The sequence below is a fragment of the Macrobrachium nipponense genome, chromosome 37 (assembly GCF_015104395.2).
Source record: "Macrobrachium nipponense isolate FS-2020 chromosome 37, ASM1510439v2, whole genome shotgun sequence".
Classification (NCBI taxonomy): domain Eukaryota; kingdom Metazoa; phylum Arthropoda; class Malacostraca; order Decapoda; family Palaemonidae; genus Macrobrachium; species Macrobrachium nipponense.
In genome coordinates, this window is record NC_061097.1 from 12,141,607 (window position 1) to 12,162,579 (window position 20,973).

The window sequence follows — 20,973 nt, forward strand, 5'->3', positions numbered from 1 at the left end:
TTAGCCATCATCATTGGCAGACCTGTACCTCTTTACCTAAGTTTCATCATGTAGAACAGAATTAGCCATCATCGTTGGCAGAAGCGATCAAGCCATCGTCATTAGAAGACCTATACAATCCTACATGATCTTCACCATGTAATCTCAGAAGAATATATGTATTTTTATACTTCGTGTTTTCTACAAGAACCTCACATCATTGCCGAATCATCATGAGTTTAACACATCGTCGTCATAACCAAAGAAGATAATACCGACTTCGTAAGTGATCTACAAACCCCCAAGACACTTCCAATGAATATGGAATATGCATAACCAACCGACTTAGCGTAAGATAAAACGCAAGTCTAACATTACCTCATAGGGCGCCTTATTATACTAGGCAACAGCCCTAATATTAGTAACCAAATTTGCATAAGCGTGATACTTTATATATAGGATACATGACCGAGGTTATACTACTACACATTTAACTAGCGTTCGAACAACTTTTAGTCCATTACACAGTTCCAGACAACCACCTATAGCCAAATGAAATGGCCAATTCCAAATGGTTAAAACAAGGGGAAAATTTGCCTGGGCAGGGTCCAACGTTCTATTTTGCGCTCATACTTGTTCTCTACATCCTAAGCCACATGAATACGTTCGTGATGAATAAAATCATCCCCATCACGAGTCCTTCGCCAGCAACGTAGAGTTGAATATCCTTCTGGTCGTAATTGTCGGAAGTATGTCCCTTTTGTAGTCGATTTCCTAATGACTCCTATTACTAACATTTTTCAACTTCGTCATTTATCTCTATTTTGAAATTTCATTGAGAGTCTATACGAAGGTACGTATATAGCTTTATGTTTGTCCTTAGACCGTATTTTGTGTTAAATTACATCCGTTTTCCCCAGAGATCACTCGCTAGTGGAGAAACTTCCTGGTATTCAGATAAAAGATAAAAAAAATTTCTGCTGAATCACCTCTGCTTGAATGACTTTACGGATATTACTTTAGATAGAGTATAAGAGAGATTCATATACGACTGGTTTGGCGTGATTAAAAATTAGCAAAAAAAAAAAAAAATCCGATATTTATATGTATAGGTTTTGTGGATTACTAGATTAACTTGTTGCTGTGAGTCAACCGTGTCTAGGGCTTTGTTCGCGGAAATCGTTATATTTCAGAGTGTCGGGAAGGATTAAAATTTCATTTCCCAGCAAAGTCTTTTTACACGCACTAAGACATTCGAGGGTGCATGCTTCTCGAGATTTTGCGTGCAAACTGCGACTGCGGTTGTGGGAGAATTCTGTTGGGTCGTTGAACAATATCACGATTTATGAGACAAATGATTTGTTCTTCTATATAAGTTATTATTTGATTAACTGTCTCTTTTTGTTCAAACGGATTTTAATATGTTTGAAGGTTTATAGAATTTTCCTTTGATAAACACGCCTTATTTTGCAGGAGGTAAGATAATATTTTGTATACCCCTAGATGGATATCTTACAATTACACTAGATACAGATCAATGTTTTTTATAACTATAGAGGTATCTGTAAGTGCTCGCTTATCCGGACTTCTCATTAGGGAAGTTCGAACAACAGACGATGAGTCCGTAAATACAGGATATTACGTGTACTAAAGGAATAAAACAAGATATTCTAATTTTTACGGCGCGTACAGTCGGGCTTAATCCACCACTACTTATAATAACTTATGTATTAAAAAAAATGAGAACATGCTCTGATTACTTGATACGGTCGTGATATTCATAGGGAAATTCCTTTTTAATTCAAAAAGGTATTGGCATGAAAAAAAAGGTATGGTATAAATGATCCAACATCGTTTTTCCTCTCCGCTGAAGTCTCTTATGTGGAATGTGCTTTGCTTTGAACACTCGGCAGATTTAACTGACCCTGACCATCTGACTAGATGACACAGTAACCGAGTTTGCTTTGTTTGATTCTGATATTTAGGGCTACTGTTTACCATCAGCAACGTATTGTGTGTTTTTAGCATTCTGTTGTTGGTTACGTATAAAGCAACGAACGTATGAATGACGAACTATTAGGAACTGAGCGATTGCTATTAAGACAAGTTATCTCTACTGCATTCAATATTAACTGTTTGTACTTGCTGTTGTTTACTTCATTCTTTGCTAAAATTTGAAATAGTGAGGAATCCTGGTCAGCGCATTAAGACTAATGAAAGTTTTTTATAGACATGTTATTCCTTGCAATCCAACCGTATTTTTAAAGTTAAGTTGAGTCATTGAGGTTCGATATTTTTTACGCATAACTAAAGGCTGAAATCGCGATCGGGACCTTGCACAGGAGCATTTCATTGTCCTGACCTGAAATAGTGTTACCTCTAATTTATCTAGATTTGTATGGGTGTTCCACTTGTTTTTGTGTGTTTTCTTATCACTACTGTGCCTAACGACCCTATCCATGCATCTGTATAAATACAGACGTCCACTGCGTAAACGCATATTCACTGTTTAATATGATTTGTTACGTAAAGGATTAATAATCACCCAAAATGATAAAATTAACACAGTATATGATTATGATATTTCAGTAGAACTTCTGGAAACAGAAACTCAAAGATAAAAACTCGCAGTAGCGACATCCCAATGATGTAGATAATTTCTGTAAAAAAGTAAGATTAAGAATGTCTCGTAACTTCAGCCACAGGCATAACGAAATTCGACCTGCAAAGGAAACACTCCAAATGAATAAAAAAATTGTACTTAGCTTGCTTTTGTGGGAAGTCACTGTGTTCCGATAACGATGTGCCCTTGGCCCTCATTCTGTTTAGCGGATGACCTGGTTTTCGGCTTGAGTTTCCCCCGTGAGCGTTGTTTGGATGATTCGAGCCATTGAAGATCCGATGCTGGAGACGTGTCCGGTTTATTTCTTAAAGTGCTGGAAACGCTCAATAAAACGATGATTTCTTGGATGATTCTAATGAGAGACGAAACTTGCGTCGCCGTAGGAAGAAGACACGTCGGGTTTGTTTCTTGAAGTTATTCACTACTGAAGACACTCACTAACGATGATACTAATTTGCTTGAAGAATCTCTTGCTTTCATCGTCGTTGACTTCTGATGATACATTATTCGTTATTTTTCCGAAGACGTTGAAGAGTTCTTGTTGTTTTCTGAAGTCGCTCACTAAACGATGATACTAAGTTGCTTGAAGAATCTCTTGTTTTCGTCGTCTTTGACTTCTGATATGATACTTCATTATTCTGGTTTTTCTTCGGTAGACGTTTTAGAGTTCTTTTAGTAATCTGCCACCAATATTAGGTCTGTTGCCTAGTATAATAAGGCGCCCTATGAGGTAATGTTAGACTTGCGTTAATCTTACGCCAAGTCGGTTGGTTATGCACTTCCATATTCATTGGAGTGTCTTGGGGGTTTGTAGATCACTTACGAAGTTCGGTATTATCTTCTTTGGTTATGACGACGATGTGTTAAACTCATGATGATTCGGCAATGATGTGAGGTTCTTGTAAAAAACACGAAGTATAAAAATACATATATTCTTCTGAGATTACATGGTGAAGATCAGGTATGATTGTACAGGTCTTCTAATGACGATGGCTTGATCGCTTCTGCCAACGATGATGGCTAATTCTGTTCTACATGATGAAACTTAGGTAAAGAGGTACAGGTCTGCCAATGATGATGGCTAACTCTATTCTGTCTACCATCCCGGTTACAAGTCATAAAGGAAGCAGACAGTAGCTCGAACATATGAACATACGTACAAAATGAGACACATTACTAATCACGTAGGCCGTTTGAATTATAGGTCGCGGTAGTTGTCTCAAGCAGGGAGCTTGGACTAATGTTTCAAAACAAATGAATGACTACGGTGATGGCCTACTTTATTGTATACGTCATCTTAGCGTCTCTGGTCTGATCACATTCCTGCAAGCAATCTGGTTGACCTCTTTAGTTTTAGTCTTTATATATATATGGAATAACATTCCATATTTTTATAATGTAATCACTTACACATATAAGGTAGGGAAGCGCATTGCAGTGTAAACTGTTTAATTAAATGGTCAAAGCCCTTCAAAATGGATTTAATATGTTTATTAAAATGGTATTTGCTTATTTATGAAGTCACGTGCATCTACAGTGATTTTTTAAGCACAACATAATTATATGAATGCGGGGAGAAAAAAGGGGGTGGGAGGGCTTCCCACGGCGGAAAGGAGAGCGTGGGACTGCCACTGACGCAGTCTTGTCTCAGCTGTTGTTGTGAATGGCTGAGTGTTCTTGCGTCGCTCTTATTTTCGATAGTGTTTTTCAATTTGCCAGGGATGATTTTAAATATTATTGAAGTGTAACAATTAGGTTTTTGAATAAATTTTCTTTTTATGTCTGTTCGTTTCCTTTCACACAATATTAAAACAAAGGCTAAATGTTTTCTGGAGCAGCAGCTGCACTAATTTTAGCTACGAGCCGCCACTGTATATGTATAAGTTACTTGTGGAAACCCTTTGTTCGCAAAGGGGTTCATCGATGAAAACTATAGTCACTCATAAATCTTACCGATACAGAAAATTATTGACAATTTTCTTTGGTACAGTCTTTTTATCTTGTGGGTAACTGACCTAGACGCGTGAGTTCCCTAAGATTGATCTCCATTGACGAAAGCATATGATATTTATGTTTGTTTTTTCTTTAATATGCAAAGTTTATGCTAGTATGATAAGTTGAATAAACTAGTATATATTTTACTTTAAATATAGAAACAAAGCAGTGAGGACATATAATATTCGTTGTAAACCATTCGTAAGAACTTTATGAGAAAATGGTACTGTAAGGACAACGCTTTATCTCCAAATTTATTGTATGTGTTCCTATAGTCGCGTTGTTCTTACATCCTTTCGAAAGAGCGTCCAGCGGGATTTCCGCCGATGTATAAATTATGCAACATCATACTCTGTATACTTTTATATTTATGAATATATGTCTCCAAAGAAACACAAATCGGCTGTCGCCGACCCATTTTTACTCTCTCGTGGGTCGGACACTTCACTTCCGCCCGCATGTTGTATATATATGAATTTCCCTTAACCGTAATAAAGTCAGTACACTTCTAGTGATAGCTTTTCGTTCTTCAATTAATAATATTGGTATGCGAAAGACTCATAAACAAACAAATAAAGTGTGAAATTATGGAAAAGGTGCAGTACTGTAGGTTATTATCAATCCTTTGGCAAAAGGTGACTCTGCTTCACAAATAAGGGTTTCGCCGATACAATTGAGTTAATCATTTGCCGCCGACAGTCACCGCAACATGGGACCAACTTTTTGTGGTTAGGGGGCTCCTGAACCCATAGAATTTGGACCCAGGTTCGAGTCCAGAAGTATACATTATTAATTATCAATTTAGGTTAATTTTTCGAAATTTTCCACTTTTGGATAAATTTATTTGTCATTATAAATAGGAATGGTATCATAGTAGGGACTGGAATTTATATCCGAATTTAATATTAGGAACTGTGGCAGGATCATCAACTACCCTATAATGTTTGGACCTGAGGGATATTACAATAATTTCATAGCTCAGGTCTGAACTATTCTGCAGAGCTGGGCCTTGGATTCCAGGGTTGGTCTGGTTCTGGGGATAGGACTCTTGGTATTCTGTCTGGTTTGCTCATAATATCATTAGGGTGGGGATGACTGTATTCTTGTAATACTCTCAATCCCAGCAAGTGGGTTTGGCTTACACTTGGGCCACTCTAATTGTATTGTGACATCCCCTGTGGGGTAGGGTGGAGATATCGAGTGTACAACTGGGAGCCAGCTCTTACTGGTGCCATTAGTAGAAGAACGAACTCCATAAAAGGCTGACAGTCACTTAATATATTGAAGGTGGTATCACATTTTTATTGGGGTGCATACCAAAAAGCTCTGCTTACACTTTATACATCTATAAGCAAGCTATTCTATAATGTGGACTTGGGCTTAACGCCACTTTAAATCTGCAGCAAAGAATTAGGTAAAAGGAACATATTCAAATCTATACCTAGTACCAGTAATCCAAAATATAATTAAATGAAAGCAACAGTAGATCGGGCAGCAAATAGACCTAGACTATCCAAACTTGAAAGAGGAAGTGGAGATTATTGGCACACTGACAACACCAATAGCACAAGTTGCATATCCTAAATCTACACTTTAGCGCAAATCACCTGTTGAAATATGTCCAGTCGTAGGAGGGAAGCAACTTATTTCCAATGAAGAAATTAGGGAGAGTTGGTGTAGCAAATTCTCCGCTGAAGCTGCTCTCAGCCTCACTTGAGACATGGACTGGATCAATTAATGGTGTAGCTAATTGGTGGGTTATGAGGCTGAACTCCAGTAAAATGTAAAAACTTTTGATTATCAGATCTCACAAAGATTTACCACCACATCCTCTCTTTCAGGTAGATGGGACTCTGCTGAATGAGTGAAGCTTTATCTATTCTAGATGCCACTTTTAGAAGCATTTAGGTTGTGAAAGTCTCAGCAAATGATACCAACGAGCAACAACAATAAATTATTTCGTCGAATCGGTATAGAATTAAATATTTATGAATATACAAGTGTAAATAACTCTAGTTAATGATTCTTCAAACTTAGAAAAAGGGGGCAATATTTTTCTAAGGCTCAGTATCCTGTGTCACTTGCATGAAAATTCGAATAGTTTAGTTATAGGACTAAGGATGCAATAGATCGTTTTCTCTGACGCAGCCAACATTTTCTGTGCATATCGTGGCAAACTATTCAAAGTTATGAGAACTGCGATTAAAACCGGGAAAATTGTATAAAGCAACGCTAAAGTTACGAAACATACACGATTAAATGCGTACGTACATTCATTTTATACGTCATTTTCATCATCCGATCTAGGATTAATGCAACCCAATTTGTTTCATGGTTCATTTTGTACCATCCCCACAGGTTGGTTAATATTGCTCGCACCTCTTAGTGGACCAAGCATCTCTAATCTTCTTTATTGCCTGTCCTTTTCTACATCTTCTAGTTTCTGTTATCATCGTTAAGGAAGTTGTGGTATGCTGAGTTGTCCTTGTTTTGTACTGGTTACTGGCGAAGTTGGTGGACACGTGTTGACAAGTGTCACCAACAAGGGCACAAAAGACGCCATGGTTTGTGGTTGTATATATCTACTCTTGTGTGTTGATTTTTCACATACTGTTCTGGTACATGCACAGAGTTATTAAACTAGCTCCGTAATATATCAAACAAAACATAAGAGGACACACCGTATTTTGAAAGCCTCTAGTAATTTCTGATATATGTTTTTTTTGTTGTTGTTGTTGTTGTTGTTGTTGTTGTTGTTGTTGTTGTAAATTTCTGTTATCATTATCATACCGGGATACCCAGTAAAACGTAGTACATTTAATATTTGCATTTTCCTGCACAAAGTAAGTATAAGTAAATATAAAATATTTACAATATTTTTCATTGCTTTAAATTCAATACAAAGCAACATTGGTGAAAACGGCCACAATTTTTATTATTTGGAGTTGGAAAAATATTGATAATTTTCATTGTGTTGTGGACCCCCTAGGGCCTTCTCCTGGACCTCCAGGGGCACCACTGCCTTGCAGGACTTCCTTCATAGTCTGAGTATTACATCAGGCTACTGCAGTATCTTCTCCAATGCTAACTTTTTGTTTCACATTATGTTTATGGTGACACCTTTCACGAAAACAGTCCTTGCATTCCTAAGTTGTCTGCTTTCTTTCAATATATTTCAAGCCACTCATTGCTGATGCCCCAAAATCAGGATATGGATCTCTCATTGACGAACCAGGCATGTTGAGGGCTGCTTCTAACTCCCCTCCCTCCGGTGTTCCTACTGGGTCCATGTCGATTACACTGGGGACTCTCTTGATAGCCACTGTCCAGTATGTGATGTCCAAAGAGAGAAAAATTAAAAGATTACCCTAGGGAAAGAAAGTAGAGCAAATCAACAATATCTTACATGTTACTGGACCCCATTTCAAACAGTTTATGATTCGTTACACTAATATAATTTTTGGAACAATAAACCAGATTGAATTTCTAAATAGTAAATAAGTGGGATGCATGGATATCCTTCAACATACACGAAGCGCTTGACGCAAATCAACAGATAAATAATGTAGAAATAGGTAGTTCTAAAGTTACAGAGGAACATCGTGAAAGAACTCCTAAAGAGTTTAATGTTTGCAAACAAGCTGACTAGTGTGCAAATATCTCCCCAAAGTCACAATGTTTATAATATCAGAAACAAAACTAGACAATTATTTAGCAAAAGAGAGCAGATAAAAACTGTCATTTAATGCTATATAATAGAATATGTATATCTAGAATATGTTACGGCTGTCAAATTTACTCGACTGCTTGTGAAACAGATCCTAAAAAGCTAGATGTCATCCATACCATGGGTTTATGCATATACTCCGGAGCCTTCAGTACTTCATCCGTCGAAAGCATATACATAGATGCTGTCAGCCTCCACTAGACTTGACAAGAGAAGAACTTGCACTTGATTTATAATTGGATTGAAAAATTTATCTAATAATCCAACCTAATACATACTTGTAGAATGTACCTCAAATAAATTCAATATCCGCAACTCAAGTAAACCCCTCTAAGTTCGTATTAATGACAATGTGGAAGAAGATCCCTCGAAAGTGCAAAGAATTATGAAAATGGAATACCCAGACATTCCAGCATGAATGATTCAAGAATCGAAAATCTGCCTAAAGATAGAAAGTAAGAACAATGTATCTGAGGAGCTGAGGAAATGCAAAATCCCAATTTTTAGCTCATGACGAGAGCCATAGAGACTCCATTAAGATCTACTCATATGATTGTTCTGTAGGATAATGGAAACTTTGTAGTATGAGATACTGCATTACCAGAGTTTGCTTGTCTACACTCATTATTATATGTGATATCGAAACCGATACACAGGCTTCGATTCTGTAAATTCTACCTCGTATGTAGGCTATGATTCCTTATTATGTATTGAGCTCCAATGCTTATATGTCTGTAACGATTCTATTATCTGTAGCTACTTATGTATTTTATTATTTGATATATTCTTATTTACTCGCTTAACATGTAGCTTAAACTGAAGCAACGAAAAACGGGATGGTCGAACACACATCAATATACCATCGCCCTATTGCAGGTAAGAGGAAACAACAAACGTAGTTATGACGCATAAAACCCAAAATGGAGATGCCAAAACAGTTTTGATTATCCCTCAGTTTCCCATACTGATATAAAATCGCCTACCCACACTTACATCAGACAAAAACTGTAAAATAAATGCTGATCATTTCCACTGAAGAACTATAAATATCAGAAGATCCGCACCTTGATCTAATCTTGGTCTTCATCCTGCCAGAGCAATGGCAAGTTTGAGAAAAGGCTCTCCAGATTACGGATAGGTCATACAGATCTGACGTCAATATCATACAAACAAACAAACAAAGTTCCTATTGCAGGGGTACAGTCCACCAGTGTGTGATCTTTGTGATACCCTCTTACCGTGGAGCACATATCGAAGGACAGTCCAAGGTTTGTTGAGGAGAGAAGGCGATGCCATATCTCAGTGGATAGAGAGCAAATTATAAATAAAGTTGATGTTGATAATTTGATGGAATACATTAAAGATATTGGGGTGTTTTATGATATCTAGTTGCAGATGATTTAGTTTTATTATGTTTAGATAGCAATTTATTTTTTCAATGTTGATTTTCAATAGCAATTCCTCTATTTGTATTTTCTCCAGCGGATCTGCCAGGGATTAAGAGCTAAATCGGAAGAAGTAAAGTTGCTCATATCAGAAGTGTCTCCTGTAAATATACGAGTAGCTTTGAGGGAGACTGTGGCTGGTAATAATACATGTCCTAGCCCAAGAGATATACAGCCTACCATTCCCCTTGTGATATAAATACAGGAAGCCATAGGGGTATAGTTTCACATATTCATAATGGTACCTCACCAAATCCTTTTAATATCCAGTGATAGCTGTGAAGACACATTTACATCTACCTAGTGACGTCTTCCCAACTAATGAATTTGAATCCCTCATTCAACAGCTAACACACCCCTTTGTTATTCTGGGAAATATGAAGAGTAGAAACCTTCTTTAGGGTGATATCTTTACCAATCAAATTGGAATTGCCTCTGTTGCACCAGAAAAAGTGAAAATCTGGGAATCCTAAACAAATGGGAGTCTACACACACATTTACATGTTCAAACAAGTACATTGTCAACAAGTGTAATGATGACTGCCTTGTTAATTCCAACTAGATAGCAAAGTTAAACTCTGTATCCGTGTTCTAATATGTTGTAAGAAGCCCACTAAAATTTGGAAAAAATTGAAAGTTTTTATTTAAGCTTTCGGAAAGTACATTCTCTCCCTCTTTCAGACAGAGAAATAAAAGTTACATAAACTGAAAACAACGGTCAAGGTAAAAAAAATAACATACAAGCATATGGTTGTATCAGAATAACTACCCTACGGTGGTTTGCCAATCTTGTTTAACAACTTAGCTACACTAACTACATGCTTTGTCATAATTGCATTACAGAAAAGATCCAGTTTAAAATTACCTTATATATATTCATAGCGTCAACATTTTGGATTAAAACAGATTTTAAAAGTTTTCTTTTTTCAGTGTTATTAACAACCTTTATGTTTTTCATTTTGTCTAGGTTAACCATATGATTTTTACTTTGTCTATGTTGAAACAGGGCGTTGTTTTCATCACCTTTCCTTAATGAGTCACGATGTTGTCTTTTTCTTCTGTCAAAATCAATCGTTTCACCTATATATGTTTTATTACACGCTTGACAAGGAATTTCGTAAATGCATCCTTGTGTTTTGTCTACATTTTTAACATTATTTGTTAGGTACTTTTTAACAGTGTTTGTATTCTTATATACTGGGACAATGTTGCAAAATTTCAAATATTCGTTTAAAAGTCCAGGGTTTGCTTTGGTTTGTGTAAGACTAAAACACAGTTATTATTACCTAGGAAGCTCCTTTTCTCCTTTGCCACATGATATATTCTACGTGCCTTAAAATGCGCCCTTTGAATAAAATTTGTATTGTAACCAAGTGCAGTGAAAACATTTTTGATATGATTGATTTCGATATCTAAAAATTCAACATCACAAAGTTTGTACGCTCTCAAGAATATATTAGAAATAACACCTATTTTGACATCGTCTGAATGGAAAGGAAAAGCATGGATATATGACTCTGCATGGGTCGGTTTTCTTTATACTGCATATTTAATCCTATTATCTTCTGAACGACATAATAGAGTGTCTAAGAAAGGTAACCTGTTATTATCCTTATTTTCTACTTTAAATTTGACACACTGGTGTAAATTATTCAGTTGAGTTAGTAAATCTTCAACATTGATAAAATCTGGATTCAAATTCTAGTATCTGTAAAATCATGTCCAATGTTACAAAAATGGAACCTTGGTAAAGTTGCCTAGAAACACAGCTCAACAGATGACTCAGCTGATGATTTTCCCTATGTAGATGATGCTCTTGACTTTTTTCAATACAATTATACTTTTGGCTGGTCTTTAATCCATACCTAAGGCTTCAGGCATATTCATCCACTGACCAGTTCTCTGGTGGACTCGTAAATGCCAGGAAACTCATAGAACAATGAGGTTAGCTTTCACCAGATATCACAGACGAAAATCAGAGTATTACTGAATTGAATTTCGAAGAGCAAGAGCTCATTTCCGCATGGAAATTAAACAGGCACGAAAGGAATATTGGGCAAGTTTCATTTCATCATTAAATTCAAAAACACCTCTGACTTTAGTTTGGAAGAGTTGGAAAAATAGCAGGCAAATTTACTCCTTGTCAACCTCCAGTTATCGAGATCATTGGTTGTGAAGTAGCAGATCCCCAGTCAGCAACAAATGAGTTTGCTAATCCTTTTGCTAAAATTGTCAAGAAAAAAGATGACAAACCCAATTCAGCTCAAAAATGGCCAATAGAACAAGTAGACATTGATTCTAGTACATCAAGGAATGAACAATACAATGTACCTTTTACTTTATGAGATTTTGAATCAGTCTTTAGCAAGTGTACTGAATCAGCTCCTGGACTGGATGATATAACAACATATGCAATGATTATGTATATATCAGAAAATAAACTGCCATTCTGAAACCAGTAAAAAACTCTCTCAAAACAGAGAATAATTGTCCCACTGCATTTACATCTTGTCTGTGTAAAATCATGGAAAAATCGTGAATACACATTTGATCTGGTATATGGAATGTGGCAAATATGTCGCCCGCTCAGTTTGGTTTTAAAAGTATGTACTCCTCAACTCCTATGAAGCTTCCACTAACAAACAGCATCACCTCACTATTTTCTTTCATGTTGAGAAGGCTTATGATACAGCATGGTGATATAGAATTTTCATGGTTCTTTATAAATGTAACTTGAGAGGCAATTCACATTATTTTTTAAGATTTATTCAGTTAAATAGAAGGAATGCCACAAAGAAATGTTCTTAGCGTAACCTTGTTTGCCTTAGTATCAATAAGGTCTCTAGATGTAACTTGTACTCCTTTTGCTGATGACCTTTCAGTATCATTTGCAACTAGAAGGAAGGCAATGGCTGATTGCCACCTTCTGCTCTGCATTGATAATATAGTAAAGTGGGCTGAGATTGAACGTTTTAGATTTTCGGCTATAACAGCGATAACCATACACTTTTGCTGAATAAGAGGAGTCCATCCTAACCAAGATCTGTTCATACATGGCCAAATAATGCATTTGCTGAAACAAAGTTTCTTGGATTGATTTTTGATAGGAAGCAGACTTCGATTCCACATCTAAAATTTATTAAGACCAAGTGCTTGAAAACACTGGATGTCTTGAGAGTTGTCCCACACTTCCTGGGTTGCTGGCCGATCTCAGATGTTGAGATTATACATAGCCTTAATCTTTTCAAAATTAGATTATGGGTGTGCAGTGTACAGTTCAGCAAAACCCAATAGCCTTAAAATGATTAATTTACTTCATTATGGAGGAATAAGATTCTCTAAATGAACATTTAAGTTATCTCCCACTGAGAGCATTCTTGTAGATGCTGGAGACATGTCTCTGGATCTTAATTATCAATGACTGATGTTTTGGACCTTGTATAGATTTTAGATCCCCCATATGTTCTTAATCAGCATTTGCATCAGAGATAAAATTCTATGAAAAGCACTCCAAGAAACCCCAGCCATTTGCTTCTACAGTAAAACATATAGCCCATCAAATAAACATGCCAAGGATGGAGACTGTACCAGCTAGATATTCGGTTAGTCACCCTGGAACCTTTCAGAGGTAAAATAGTGCAGATATTTTAATTCGACAAAAGCAGGGAAATTATCATCAATGACATCTATTTCAGCAGCAGAACTACATGTATTTTTAAAGGCCTTAAAGGAAGTTTTATCTCTCGAATGGAAATAGTTTTACTATATATCATGACTCGAGAAGCGTTATTCAGTCTTTAGAATCCCTTAACACTTAACGCCCACAGATTTTAGAGATACTAGAATTTCTATTATTAGTGAAAAGAAGAGGTAAGGAAGTTAATTTTTGCTTGGTGCCTTCCTATGTTCTTGGGAACAAGCAAGCTGATCAACTTGCTAATTCAGCAGTTACCTCTCTGGAACCCAGAACCTTACTACCATAATAGACACGCATTTCCTCTTGCAAGTCAGGAAATTACAAACATTTGCTAGTCCCTTTGGGAAAATATTAAAACAAACAAAAAAATGCACACTGTTATGTCATCAGTATATCCTTGGTCACATTCCCATGTGCCAAGGAGACTAGAAACGTATAGGCTTTGGATTCGCCATAAAAGAGTGAATCATGGGTTCTTGATGTCAGGTGAATAACATCTATTCTGTAACGGCCGTATGATGCCCTTGACTGTGAGACACTAGCAGTCAAATGTTCCAGTCTTAGGGGTCTAAGAAATAGGTTCCTCTCATGGGGATGTAATAGCGGTAAACATCTTATTCTTGCTACGATATTTGATAATAATAATAAGAGTAATAATACTTTATTTCGAATATAAATTCATATACAATAATTTACAAATAAAAAAAAGTAGTGGTGCCAAGAGGCTACATTTTGATTTATCATGCCACACAAGCATAAATTTTTTTAAAAAGGGTCATACATCCAGATCTAAAAACCGTGTACGAACAAGCCCCAAACCAGCCATATTATTCCCCATACTGCACACAACCATTTCAGAGACAGAACATGAAAATAGAAGCGGTTTTACCTATCGGTAGAGTATTCTGTGCCATTCATTATACAATGTAAATGTTAAAGACGCATCACTGTCTTTTAGCAATCGTATTGTTTGATTTCTCCACTCTGTTTTAAACCAAATACTGCATAGCGCCAGATAACATCAAGGCTAGGTAAACCCAGTGTCACAAAATCTTGGGAAGCACTATTACTTTGGGCGACCCCCATTAGCCTCCTTATTATATCATTATGACACACTCTAGTTTTCCTAAAGTTTCTTGTGTGCAGTTATACCATTGTGAAGAACAATAGATTGTCGTACAAAAGGTTTTGAATAATTGAACTTTAGTTTCAACATCGCAGAAATTTAATGTTCTTATAAGCATATTCCCTCTTACACAGCTTTCGACGCTGTTGTTCAATATCTTCATTACTTTTATTGTTACTTGTAACTATGTGGCTCAGATACGAGAATGAATTTATAAATTGTAAAAAGTCTTTTTGTAATGAAAGTTTTGGGTGTTCCTGTATTTCGTTGTTACATGAAGGACTCAACATGAACATAGTCTTGCTGGTGTTGTATAATAGATCATGTTCCAAGGCAAAATCTTTACAAATTCTCAGAAGTTTTCGAAGAGCCCTAGCAGTGGGAGCGAGAATAACTAGGTCATCCGCAGACCTAAAATTATTAAAAGCAACATCCCCGATGTGGCATCCTATTCCGGAACCAGCCAGTCGAATTTTCAGGTCGTCTACATAAACGTTAAAAAAGATAGGGTGACAGAATGCCTCCCTGTCTCAAGCCACTACTGCAACCACAACAAAATTTTGAAAGTTAAACCAATAGGCAAATAACCTGACGTAATATTTCGGTACCTTTCGGCAAAACAGTTTATCAAACAGTTTTCAGTAGTTCACCCGATCAAATGCTGCTTTGGCAACTAATAAACATAAAAATACAGGCATAATTTGTACATGGTAATAATCGATAACATATTTCTGTGCCTAGATTTGGTTTAAAACCAATCTGATGCTCACTTGTGTATACAAAATCCCTTATATTTGCTTATATTACTAACTCTAGCATTTTCGAAATGTGCGTAGCAATTGCTATTGGCCTATAGTTGTTTCTAACCGTGGGGTCCTTGGTTACATTTTTTAAAAGTGAAACTATTATAACTTTCATAACAGAAGTAGGCAAAATCGAATGTATAAGGAATGAATTAAGAAAAGACATATCAACAGGAGCAAAATGTCTGGAGTACACATTGATGGACAAAGAATGAACAGCCTTTTTCACCATATGAAGAATAACATATTTGAAGTTGCCATCATTAATTTCAAGTTTTCTCTATACAGTGTTCCTATTAATGCTATCTTGAATGATATTCAAAACAGATTGGTAATGCTTTTTATACAAAAGGAGTATTTGTTCAGAACCTACTTCTTCGATTTTATGGGGGATATTAGTGCATTTCTTGTTGGTCAGTAATTTAACGTTTGACCAAAAACTTTTCTTACGTTTAGAGACCAGACTCTGACCAAGTGCTCTCGCTCTTAACTGCTCCTCATGCTCTCGACACCATTTGAGTGCTAGTTTCAACCTAGAACGAGTCTGTGCCATATGCAGTGCCCAAGGCCCTTCTCTCGGAGACCCATTCATCCTCCAGGAAAGGAATGTGTCTCGAGCAATGTCATATCAGGGTCTCATGGAAGAAATCCGACCAGCCAGGCGCAGCTTTGTACCTCCTTCTTTTAGTGCCGAATACTTCTTTTCCAGTGGCCACTATAGTAGTACACAGTTCATCACATCTGTCATTTATAGAGTTTATGATCAACGGAATGACAGGACAGCACTGATTAGAACAAAAGAGAACATGCTTGTCAATATTAACATTCGAGAGCCTTGCCTTTAAAAGACTAAGAAAACATCTCCTCCAGAACTCCATTGCCAAAATCCCAGTTAATCATCTCCAAACTTCGTTTACTGGCAGCAGAGTACTTATGAATTTGATCTACATAGATAGTCGTGATAAGTGGTAAATGATCAGACTGTATGCAGTCATATTCAATGTGGCAATTAGCTACAGATTGGAGAAGTCACTAAGTTAAAATATAGTGGTCATTCCCCATTCTAGACAAACAACCAAAATTAACGTAGGAATCAGCTGGCAGATTACAAATGTCAGCCACTACCATATCATATGAGGCACAAAGAGAGACCAATCCTTCATAAAAATTTGTATTAGGAGCAGAGTTAAAGTCACCAAGAATGCAAATATTATCGTGTTCATCATCTTCAACTGCAGATGATATTTTGCCTCTCTTCTCCAAAAATTTGTCGACATTTTCATAACTATTAGTAGGTATATATACATTAACAAGTAAGATGGAAGTATTTCCTAGCTTAAGGGACAACCCCCAAATCCTATCATCATCATATTCTACAATTTTGATAGAGGGGAACAAAGACTTATGCCAAAGAAAAGATAATCCATATGGTCGGCCTCTCTGCTGTTCCAGATCATCTTTCATTGAAGATACTGAAGATACGGACAAATTTTCATGAAAATTTTGTACAGTGGATAATTCGCTTTTGTATAACCATGTTTCTTGCAAAGCAATTAGATGACCTATCACACAAGCCTTTGATGTACTCAACAGAGGTCTCAATACCATGACAATTGAAGTTTGTAAACTTTACGGTATCCATATACATTGAAAAAAGTTAGAATACATCATATATTCATATATATATCATTTGCAGTTGGGTCCTGATCACTAACAGAGATCAGTAATCGTTTCTCTCTGCGGATATCTGAGTTCTCTTGCTGTTGTTGCCGCTCCTCTGGCTCTGGCTGCTGGTGTTTGAAGCAGGAAGTTCGAACTGGGCAAAAAGGCCGACCCTCACTTCCTCTTGCCACGAGTCGGCACTAAGCAAGGCATCATAATGCTGCACAGGGCATCCGACGACAAAGGAAACCCTTTTACTGGAACGATTTCGAGAAGTGATCTTCTCCACGGTAATATCAGCATTTGGGAAAAGATCGCTGACATAGGACTTCATCACTTCTGGTGTTGCATCTGCATGAAGATTCGTGACAAATACTTTACGCAGTGGTGATGGTGGGATGGTCTTTAAAGTAGTCCCCTTCCTGGCTCCTCGAACCATCGGAGCCCTATATAATTTTTTAACTCCACTATTTTTCCCGTCGTTCTTTGAGAGCGGTCGGAGAAAACGTTCCTGTCCTTCGAAAGCGGCCAACCCTTCTTTCCGTATCATCACTCCCGCCGTCATCCGCTGACTTGGTAAACCCATTTCGGGCTCAGTTATCACTGTTGATCAATGATTGCAGAGATCGAGCAGTGTCGCCGCTACTCAATCTGTAGTGTATAGCATCAACCTGATCCATATTTTTCCGATGAGGTGACTTTTGGGGTACTTCTAATGTTCGATGTGATTGTTGCATCGAGGGAGCAGGTGGCGGCCTATTTGGGGAGGATTTTAATATATAGAGCAGTTATACTCTTTATCAGGGAGGCGGGCCTCATCAGCAAAATTTAGATAATGTACATATGGAGTATGTGTTTGTTACGTTCAGTATATGCTTACCAACACACGCACACACACGCACGCATATATATTATATTTATGAAGTATTTTTTTAGTCTCCTTTTCAATTTGATTATGGCGTTGAAAACAAAGATGTTGCGACGCCAGTGTTAGTAACCATCAATGAATCAATTAATCAATGCTCGTCTTTAAATCTTTTGAATAGATACTACTCTCTTCCTGGCTGTATCTGTTCAATAAATAATCTAATTCTGGCGTTATCCGTCATATTTACTCCCAAATTCCCTCATAAACCATTCGTTTGTATTTTGTATTGTTCATAATAGTGTTAATTACCTTTGTTTACCTGTGTTCACATTTCCTTTCATATTTTCTTTCCTACAAACTTTCAAAGTCGTGTTCTAGCTTTTATAATTTCCCTTCACTACCCCAGTTAGCAGTCCACAGTCGATTTTCTTATGCAACGACTGCCTTCTCTTAGGTCGGGTATTCACGATCAGGTTTACCTGTCAGTTTACCCTCCATCATGGCAACACTATATGGTAGCGATGGAAACTCCGCTGGCTGATGAGTAGGTGGAACCAGAGTCAAGTGGAACTGTGTAGACTAGCTGCTGCGGCAATTCACTTATCACTTAATAATAGGGAAGAAACTAAGTGCTGTAAAAGAGTATGGTCTAAATATTTCGTTTAAAAAAAGACGCATATTCTCGTACAATACTAATGAATGAATCTAAATTAGAACTTGGGGTAACACTTTTCATAATAAGGCAGGACACTTGCCTAGGCCTACACCAAATTGTCTAACAGTGGAATGAATTAGGCCTAATAATAATTTATTCATATACTGATCAGAGCGACTGAGATCTTTCCCAGATGAAATCCAGCGGCAAGCTGTCATGAAATTGTTGCTCTCTGTTCACACATCTAACCACATGTCAGTCTGTCAGAAGAACTTGGGTAACACCATATTGAGTAGCCCAGAACCAGAAGGTGCTAAGCGCCACCCTGACCAAAACCGAGATTATCACAGAAAATGGTAGGCACAAAGTTTTTCTCAATTTGGATTTGGCGCTTTCTGGCCCTGCAATATGGTCGAAAATTCCTCAGAAGTCAATGCAAGTTTCGCCTGAAAAATTTGTAGCGCGCGGCGGCTAACCAAACGGTGTCTTCTCGCACAGTCCAGAATCTCCGGGAAAGCGGTAGCCAATCACAGTGCTTCGACAATGAGTGATTAAGCGCCTCAGCCAACCATAACGCAATACGCTTTCCTGAGCCAATCAGCGCACACGAAGCATAGTGTCACGGAATGCGTCAAAATGTAAACAAAACTTGTGTGTTTCAGCAGGTCCGCGTTTTTTGTCAACATACGCTCGTGGATTTATCTTTTTTACGCTATTTTACGGCGTTTCTTCAGTGCTTTCGTGACAATGGCTAATATTAGTGTTTCGTCATCATCTACTAGTGAACATGAGTGTGATATTGCAGTGCGTGGCCCTTCTCAAGGCCGTAAAAGAGTGCTTAATGTTGCTGTGGTGAGTGTTAAATAAAATTTTTTTATTATTATTATTAATGATAATTTATGATTACTGTTTATTTTTTTTTTTTAATTTTACATTATTTTGAACTATTTTTTGGTGCTTTTACATTAATATTGTGGTTGGTTTTTATTATTTTTTATGTTTGTATGTATTGGTATCTTTGGTGTATTTTTCGGTATTTTCCTATAAACATTAATATTAATACTAATTTTGAGCTTTTTCCTATGTATTTACATAAGTTGGAACCGTTTTATGATTTATTTCCATTGATATTGTTGTTGTTTATTATTTCTTATGTTCGTATGTATTTTTGGTATTTTTCGGAATTTTTTCGGCATTCTCCCGGTATTTTCCAATAAACATAGACACTAATAATGATTTTGAAATGTTTGCTGTGTATTTACATGATTTAGAACCGTTTTATGATGGATTTCCATTGATATTGTTGTTGTTTTTTATCATTTTTGATATTCGTCTGTATTTTTGGTATGTTTAAGGTATTTTCCTAAAAACTTACAAATCTGACACTTACACACAAAAAAACTATGGTATTTAGCTTTAAAATGCTAATACCTATTATAGTTACCGAGCTACGATATTTTAACTTTAACTCGCAATTACTCGATTTTTAAAAAACGGCGCTTAGCACCTTCTGGTTCTGGGCGTTCACCTGTTCTGGAGTGGACTGACTCCGCCCACAATTTATCATCATGAATACTCGACCTTAGATTTAAAGTCACTCTGGACCTAAAGATGTAATATAGCCATGTAGATAAATGCATCCTTGTCTTGTGACTTATGCAAATATATATAATATATATATATATATATATATATATATATATATATATATAAAAAAATTATATTTGTATACGGAATTTAAGTTTTTACAATATCCATGCATCTTTTTTCTTTTAATCTATTACAAGGTTTGACTGTTCAATTTTTTTCCCTCGGTTATGAGACTACCAAATTACTCACTATATATATATATATATATATATATATATATATATATATATATATATATATATATATATGTATAAGATAATATATAATGTATATATAATATATATAAAGTATATATATACAAATATATGTATATATATATATAATGTATATATATAATATATATATATATATAATATATATATATATATATTTGTATAAGTATAGGCTATATATACTTATACATAAGTATATATACTATATATATATGTATATATATATATATATATATATATATATATATATATTATATATATATATATATATATAGTGTGTAATTTGGTAGTCTCATAGCCGAGAGAAAAAATTGAACAGGCAAACCTTGTAAATAGATTAAAAGAAAAAAGATGCATGGATATTGTAAAACTTATAGACAAAAATTCTGAGTTATACCCCATACTTTAGTTAGTATGGAGTCATTGTATTCCGTGCGTTTAGGTAAAATGAATATGATCCATAAATCCACAGATGCTTATGAAATTGGATATCCACGAAGCACTTAATTTCAGCAACTTACAAATAATAGC